The sequence below is a fragment of the Nelumbo lutea genome, chromosome 2 (assembly GCF_056320005.1).
Source record: "Nelumbo lutea isolate HS-2025 chromosome 2, American lotus-T2T, whole genome shotgun sequence".
Classification (NCBI taxonomy): Eukaryota; Viridiplantae; Streptophyta; class Magnoliopsida; order Proteales; family Nelumbonaceae; genus Nelumbo; species Nelumbo lutea.
In genome coordinates, this window is record NC_142685.1 from 108,708,457 (window position 1) to 108,717,526 (window position 9,070).

Consider the following 9,070-nt stretch of genomic DNA (forward strand, 5'->3'; position numbering starts at 1 on the left):
AGGAGGAGCGTGAAAAACATCTAAAAATGGTGTTGCAGATTCTAAGAGAGAAGCTCTATGCAAAACTAAAACGTGTGAATTTTAGCGTGACAATGTAGCATTCTTGGGTCATGTAATATCCAAGGATAAAGTATCAGCGGATCCAAAGAAAGTAGAAGCAGTGGTGGATTGGAATAGACCAACTAATGTTATCGAAATTCCTAGTTTCTTGGGTTTGGCAGGGTACTACAGGAGATTTATTAAGGGTTTTTCCCGTATAGTCATGCCTTTGACTCAATCAACTCAAAAAGGTGTTAAGTTTTGAATGGTCAAATGAATGTGAGCAAAGTTTTCAAGAGTTAAAAAAGCAATTAGTATCAGCTCTAATTCTCACTATTCCTTCAGGAAATGGGGGTTTCACCATCTATTGTGATACTTCTAAGCGAGGTTTAGGGTGTGTTCTCATGCAACATGGTAAAGTTGTAGCCTATGCATTGAGGCAATTGAAACCATATGAATGAAATTACCCCACACATGACCTAGAGTTGGCAACTGTAGTATTTTCCCTTGAAATATGGAGACATTACTTGTATGGGGAGAAATGTGAAATATTTACCGATCATAAAAGCCTTAAATACCTTACCACTCAAAAGGAGTTTAATATGAGACAAAGGAGGTGGTTGGAGCTACAAAAAAATTATGATTTGATTGTCAATTACCATTAAGCCAATGTGGTAGCAGATGCTTTGAGTAGGAACTCCACTAGTAATTTGGCTACATTGATCACCACACAAAGGTATCTCCTACTAAAGGAGTGATGAGATTTGGGATCCAAGGCAAGTTGAGCCCTAGATATATGGGCCCATTTGAGATTTTGGAGAGAGTCGGTGAAGTGGCATACAAACTTCCTTTACCTCCATCACTGGCTGGAATACATAACATGTTTCATGTTTCAATGTTGAGAAAATATATACCAGACCCTAATCATGTAACAGATCACCCCTCTTTACAGCTCAAAGAGGACCTAACTTATGAGGTGCAACTGGTGGGAATTGTGGACAGAAAGGAACAAGTGTTGAGGCACCGCACTATCCATTATGTTAAGATTCAATGGAGTAATCACATTGAGAGAGAGGCCACTTGGGAGCTTGAGGATGATATGAAGGAGAAATATCCCCAACTTTTTGAAAACTCAAGTATCAAAAAATTTATTTCCTACGTTCAAGACCAAGCATTTAGGTTTAGTCTTTTTGTTTTCTTTTGTTTTTACCAAGAAGTCCCTCCAAGGGGGAAAATTACAAGGTAACCCCCAAGACCCCAATTAATTAAATATAAATAACTTTTTTTGGTATTTTACAGTTCTGGCCAGGTCTTTAGGCCCTATAGGAATCGAAAGGTGAAGGGGGACTCAAAGGTGGTGGTTGGGATGGTTGAAGTATGACAGAAAAAGAATGTGGCAATATCAGAATATAATGAGGGAGGTGCAACATCTAGCAAGGGAACTTCAAGCTACATTTGGTTGGGTGCACAGATCAACAAACCCTCTTGTTGGTTCCTTAGTAAAGAACAAGGCAAATAAGGAATAGTTGTATTGGGGAATAATCAATTGATGGACTGTAAATGTAACCAAAGAATAGGATCAGGTGGTAATGCCAGCCTGAATCATCCTTCTTTCTACGTAAAAATTCTTTTATCATAATCAATAAAGGTTACAAGTTATCTATCAAAAACAGCATCCCTGAAGCTGCAGATGGATTCTTTTTTTATGAGTAATAGTGAATTTTTATTATTTCAGAAACTGAATTAGATTTGTACTCCCATACAACATCCCTTGGAGAGGCGCAAGCTGCAGCCTCTCCCAATAGCTTACAAAGAAACTGCAGATGGGTTCTTTGAAGTACTTGATATCTTGCTAGTTAATGATGGATGAGATAGGGGCAGGTTTTTATACTAAGAACTGGGTTAGATGAGAAAATCAGTGATTTCTTCATTACAGAAGAAAGAACTGAATCAGACTTGAGCTAAAAGAGGTTAAGTCTTTATCCAGTCCACTTCTTCCAAAATCCTGCATGGCCAGGAACAACATTAGGTAATGGGCCTGCCTAATGGTCTTTAGAACCAAATCAAACTTCAGAACTGCTTGAGGTAGTGTAGTACCCAAAGTTTATTAAAATAACACAGATTATCATTGGCAAATCAATCCTACTTCAATGCTATAAACAAAATTCATATAAATGGTAAAAACCAGTATCTTTCAAGCATCTTAGCATATATTAACATCAGTTTGATGTTAAGCGGTTGCTACATTCCACAACTGAGATTTCAGTAAATGAGAAGACTGGAACTTTGAACTGTCCATCATTAACAACTACCAATCACAAATACAAACTACTTAAAATGCACACATTGCATCTTTTCAATACAACCATACATTCCCAGAATGTGGCAGATTCAGATATTTAGTTGCTAATCTCTGAATTAACAAAAAATTGGTAAATTTATCCAATACACAATATGGTAAGTTCAATCCTCGTTGCTGATTAGGCTAATACTTATCCAAATCTATTCTTATAATTCTAATTTTACAGGATAAATTTTAACCACTTCAGCTCAATCTGAATTCACAAACTTAGCAGCCTCTTTCTTGATATCAATGTCAGCAGCTTGAAGCACTTTGGTTAGAAGACTAAAGATGTCAAAATCAGTTACAGCCATTTTCAAAATAGAGGGAAGTGGAATCTGCTGCCCCTATATAAAATATAAGCAGATAGATTGAGTGCATAGACAAAAGAGATCATAAGATGGCACCACACATAGAATTTCTAGAGACAAGATAAAAATGTGTGGATAGAGAGATATGAGTACCAATAAAAAAGGATGAAATTAGACATAGCAGGTCATGCCAAAGTTTCTCTATACTTTTCCCTTTTCATGTAAGAAAGGGAGTCTATGGAAATTAATTGTTTCATAAATCTCAAGACCTACAAATGGAAAAAATAAATCTAAAGACCAAAGGATCGGTAAAAATGCTCACCTTTCCCAGTGGTCTCAAAGCTCAATCTAACGTTTCAGCTTAAGCTCTCATACGGACGCAACCATAGCTGACAGATTAGCAAAAATTGTATTTCAGAAAATTTATCACTCAACAAATCTTTAGACATTTCTATTGGTCTTCGTCATTAGAGAGCATTATTAGTAGTTGTCTTAGAAAAGATAAAGCTCATTTTCCCCTTTCCTAAAGTTATTGCTTACGACTACTTTTTTTGATCAATTGCTTACGACTACTTGCCTAGCAGATTCCTTTTTTTTTTTTTTTGGTAGAAGGCTAGAAGATTGATGAATTCAAATCTCTTCGGTTCATAATCAGTCTCACATCAAACTCCCAATTGCCCAGACATAATCCCAGAATTTCTACAAACAAATCATGGAAGAGAAACACTACAAATGCATAAACATGAAAGCGGGGAAGAATAGCAGAAACCACCAAAAACAAATAAAGGATCTAACAAATGCATAGCGGATCGAACCTGAAACTCTCAGTGGAGAGGGGAAACCCCTGCAAAACAGAGATGAGAAGGACCTTCGAGAACTTGTCGTGATGATTCTCGCCAATGGATCGAAAATCTTTGAAGAATTAACACTGCTCCGAAGATTCCTCGAGAAACGAGAGGCCTTAATGCAATAATGATTCAAGGATTGCAGAAGGAATATGAAAAGATCTCACCGGAGGTTGTAGAATCTGACTTTTGTCGAGCTTATACCGATCATCTCGCCGGAGCAGATGGGTATTGAGAAAACCGGGGGGGGAAAGGAGGTGGATGCTAGGATTTTAGTGGGAGGAGAGTGCGTGTGGCGCGATTCGAATCAAGACGCCCGAGTCCGAACCCCTTTGCAGAAGAGAGCGCGTCCTCAGTACATGGGCCCATTGTTTATAAATTATAGTTTCGACTTTCGATTCGAACCAGTTTCGTTTCTCATAAACTGGGCACATCTCTGGCTGATGAAAATACAATAAACTCTACTTGTATCTTTGAATTGTATCGAATGACGTATGGTTGTTTTGGTGATTTAAATCACATACTTAAGTTTTCTTGCATTACGTGGTCCAATTTTGGTTGTGCCCAAATCACTCTTGGATTTGGGAAGTTTTTTTGGGTGATAAGAAAAGAGTTCACTATGATGCCGGATAAATATGATATCGGAAAAATTTACAATCAATCAACCGATATCATAAGTAATCAATTAGGTTTTCATCAAAATTCGCAGGATTGTGATTGGTTGATATCATGTAAAAACAGAAAGACCCATGTCAAAAAGGCATGATATCGAAAAATCTTACTCTTTTCAGCATCATATGTCTTTTTAATATTATAATTTTTTTGGAATTATTGATATGCAATGTTTTAAAAAAGATAGACGGTTTCATTATATGGTCTAAACGGATGGCTTGTTCTGACAAAATAAATCAAAAAATAAAAAATAGTAATTAAAATTTAAAAGCAGCTAAAATCATTGAACGAGTCGAATGGATTGGCGGTTTGACTGCTTGGGTTAATAAGTCATTGATTGATTCAACGGTTTTGTGATCATGAACTAAATTTGGGATAAAACGGAACCGATTGCTTAGATAGTTCTTAGGTCGAATAGTCCAACTATCCGGGTCAACAGCGGCTCAAAAATCATGTTGATATGTGTGGACGTAGTCACACTCTGGACTGGACAATTGACCAAGAACCCGGTGACCAGTTTGGTTTTCTTTTCTATCTTTTGAATGCCAGTAACCTGTCCCTCGATCCATAACCCCACCAAGATATGCAGCTGCAAGTTCCAGCACCATATCCCCAATTCTTATGTTGCATTTGGAAGCATTGTAAAATCCGGTTGTAATTTTACACTTTGGTTTAGTTTTACAGCTATTTGGTTGGAGTGTAAAATAAAAACGAATATTGATGTAAGCAAGCTTTCTGATAGATTTTTACTTCGAGAAAAATACATCAAAAAAAAATCTGTAAAAACCTCTTCTCATCTCTCCATCGGTGTAAAGGTAGCTCTCCCACTAATATCTCCCTTCCTCGGTGCTGCTACTTCTTGGTGGGTGTGATATTCTCTCTCTATCTCTCTATCCAAGAACAACTGTTGCGGCAGCCTCCATGACCTCAGACATCTGGTTGCGATCATGATCACGACCTTAGTCGGTCGGCAACCACCACGATGCGACATCCAAGATTCCAAGATGGAATCAGTTGGTCAACAGTGAAAACTCAAACATGTCTTGGACAAGGGAGAAGCACCAAAGAAGCTCTAGTTTTCGATCCCAAAAACTAGAGTTTTCAAACATGTCTGCAACTACATGGTTTGGAGTAGCACCAAAGAAGCTCTAGTTTTAGATCCCAAAAACTAGAATCTCAGTCTATAAGCTTAAATCCTATGAAACTCTTATCACATGTGCAGCATATTTCGATCCCAAAGCTAGATTTTGATCCCAAATTGATTTATCATGGGTTTTCCTATTACCAGATTTTGTCTCTACAAAGCTCTTGTTCTTTCTCATGTTTTACCTTTTAATTTCTTGCAAATATTTAACATTAACTCATCATTCATCCACTGGTTCGTTAGAGAAAAATAGGGGTTCTTGTTCTATGATGAAAACAATAAGCATTTATCTCAGCTGCAACTTTTTAGGCTTTTGAAGATCATGCTCAATGTTGGACATGGAAAAAATAATAAGAGATTGAGGAATCAAAGAATTAAGCGACACTACCTTTTACATCAACCATTCAAACACACTAGAGTGTAAAATGAATATAAAACTGGTTTACTTTTTACACTAAAAAATCTAACCATTGTAAAACTACATCAGAGTAATTTTGTATTTACACCACAAACAAACACAGCCTTAGTGGTGCAAATCAGGTAACTAGTTTTAGGATTTTACACATCGGACTTCGAGTTTTCGAGCCAGGCCCATTCAAGTTTTCATAAAATACCAACCCGAGCCCACCCGAGTTGCACTCCCAGTCTCCTACCAAATATATTATAACACCTGCTTTTTTTGAACCGTTTCTTTTATTTTTTTTTTTTCAAACCAAATTCAGCCAAAGGTGATTGTTTTGTTAAAAAATAAAATAATATCATGGTTATCATGTTTTACCATTTTGTCATCCGTTCTATTTAATACTGTTTAAAATATAAAAGAAAAGAAAAACCTTAACACTCCTCTAATCTCTAATAGACCTGTTGGGCTTGGGCCCTGAACATTTTAATTTTTACAATACTTCAGGCTCATTCAGTGGGCCAGGCCCATTCAAAATTTGGCAAAAATTCAACCCAACCCCGGCCCATGAGATATTAGCAGCTATTTTAAGGCCTATATTCCTTCCTCTAACATATTATATTCTTTCCTCTATTTCTTATTTTTCATACATAATTTTTTAAAGGCCTATACATTTTTTTTTTACAAAAATATGGTTATAGAAATTAAACAACTACCTCTTGAAATATATAAAATTGCAGATTTCGAAGCTCATAAAGAAAATTCTAAATAAATGATGGAGAATGATGAGGGGTAATTTGGTCCAACTTATTAGCACGCATATACGTGGATCGACCCGATGACTAGATGACTCATCATTTCCTGCCACCTTAGTAGGCCAAGTCAGCTCGGGTACCTTAGGCACCTCAACCAAGACCGAGGTCCAAGCATTTTGTGATGGCTTGACCTATAGAGGTGACATGTAGCTGATTTCTAAAAGATAGCCAGCTATCTCCAACCTCTTTGGGATCACGCCACACGTCAGCAAGCCTTATCCTTATCCCACCCAAATCGGGCGGACTCGATAAGCCTTATCAGCTCACACAAAGTCCATGTCCGAGTGTGGAACGGACTCCTAGTAATGCAGATTGGGGATTTCAGAGGTGTTTTTTAATACCCACGGCAGCTCACCTATATAAGAGCTCCAACCCCAACATTATAAGGTACGCACGATTATTTGCTCACTAGCTCTCTAGCTACAAATTCTTGAGCTCGCAAACTCCATACGCTAACTTAAGCATCGGAGTGCCCACACTGGGTAAGCCACCACGGGTTCTCTGAATGTGCTTTCTTGCAGTTCGACCAGCCATCTAAGTAGACCGACGTCTAAACTGTCATCCAACTAAGAGCAACCAAATCATGCACTATCAGAGAACATATTCTCATATGATGAATTGAAAAACCCATTGGAAACCAAACAAATGGAATCGGCAAAAGAAGACCAAATATCCGAACAACTCACCAAAGATACAGTTAAAGAAGAAGTATTGTAGTATTGGCAGTCATAGAAGACATAAAAGTGTGAAAGATTATTATGCTTATTTCATGAATAGGTTTCTTTTCATTTACTGAAATGTACATAGAGCAGCACTCGTTAGAAGTATATATAAGGGTAATGGGTTTCTAGTTTTAGAGAAAATACCTTGTTTCCTATCCTACTTAAGCCCCATAGGATATCATAAAGAGATTTAATGGATGCACATTAGGTTCAATTTAGTAAGAGTATAAACGTATATTGTATTTGTATTTTTTTCCAAATTGAGCATTTAGCTTGTGTTTGGTTGCAATGCAATTTTATTTGCACTAGTACAAATGCTTGGGAGTGCAAATGAAAAAAATATAAAATCTTCTTCAATTTTTTTTGGGTTTTACTTGATTTTGCTTCATATTTTAATGTACTTCATTTGTACTATAATCAAACAAAATAAACTAAAATTTGAAACAAAAATAGATCAGAATTTACACTTAAATCATTTACATTGCCATTGTTTTGCATCAATGCAAATTTATTTGCATTGCAACTAATGAGGGATAATTTGACATGACCTAGTAAGTAAAGGTCACGTGGATGCGATCTACTGTAGGATGACAACTCAACAATATGATCCTAGTCAACAATTTTCAGAGCTCGGGTGTTTGATCACCTCGACACAAAGCCACCTCGGCATAAAGGCACCTCGACACCTAAGCCAGTTTAGGGCCCAGGAACCAAAGTGACACGTAATCGATTCTAGAAGCTTCCCAATGGACTCCAAACCTCATGGGATCATGCCACATAATGATAGACCTTATCTTCTCCCCGCCCGGATTGGGCAGTAACGATAGACTTCATTGACTGATACGTTACTCCCCGACTAAAGTGGAAACAAATCTAATCTACTCAGAACGAAGATCCCGGAACTGTTTCATGAGACCCACGGCAGTTCAGCTATATAAGGGCATCAACCTCTCCAGGGCCCAAGTACGCACGATTACTTGCATTCAAGCTCTCTAGCATTCAAACTTTAGCTCACAACCACAGCAAGAATACTAACTTAAGCATCGGAACAACCTCCCCGGTTCGTCCACCCCGGTCTCTCTGATCCTTGTTTTGTAGTTTGATCCAACTCGCCAGGTGAGCACGTCCAGGCAACCTTCCAGTTAGGAGCTTCCAGATCATGCATCATCAATTGGCACCATCTGTGGGAAACAATCGAAAGGTCATCCCAATCCTAGTTATAATCTCAGTCCCAATCTCAACCTCAATGGCATCATCCAGCCATAGCGGAAAGAGCAACATGAACATCACTGGGGGGCAAGAGCAGCAAACAGTCACTCCCTAGGGTTCCTCAGTGACTATCGGCCAATTCACCATTCCCTTGACTATCTTCGGGGTTCCATCACTGTTCGTGCTGCAAACTACCCAACAGGTGAGTGTCTTGCTCCCCCAAGTGAGCGTTGTATTCTCGGAACCTTTCGTGGTCCCCCTAGGGTCGAGCGCTCCCAGTTCAATGACTTGTCCAGAACGACTGAACAATGCAAATTCAAATGCAGTGGATCCATCAATTCCAGTAGCTTCAGCAGTACTATTTCTATCAATAGTACCAACAACAGTTCCCACCACTGTAACTGAACCAGTTGGCAAATCATCATCAAAGGCAAACTCAAAACCAGAATCAACACCGAGCTCATCAAAACGTTGGCTAGTCCCCTGCCCGCACTGAGAGAACTTTGTAGGTACCGATTCCTCCCTCATGATGGACCCCCTTGTGGGGTATAGTAGGCAACTGGCGTACTCCC

At 38.4% G+C, this 9,070-nt stretch overlaps 1 protein-coding gene across 7 annotated transcripts in view; it reads right to left on the minus strand.

Moving 5' to 3' along the window:
• The window catches only part of LOC148872657 (alkaline ceramidase-like), a 39,858-nt gene extending 35,837 nt beyond the window's left edge, over positions 1 to 4,021 (minus strand). For 3 of the 7 annotated variants that reach the window (XM_088970569.1, XM_088970566.1, XM_088970567.1), the window contains exons 1-2: positions 3,507 to 3,884; positions 3,014 to 3,080 (exon numbers count right to left, since the gene is read on the minus strand). The gene's annotated coding sequence lies outside the window, so the exon portion shown is untranslated. Of the gene's footprint in view, positions 1 to 3,013; positions 3,081 to 3,506 lie in introns of all 7 variants that reach the window. The other 4 variants (XM_088970563.1, XM_088970564.1, XM_088970565.1 and 1 more) reach the window with 3 other exon arrangements.
• Positions 4,022 to 9,070: the final 5,049 nt, after the last annotated feature.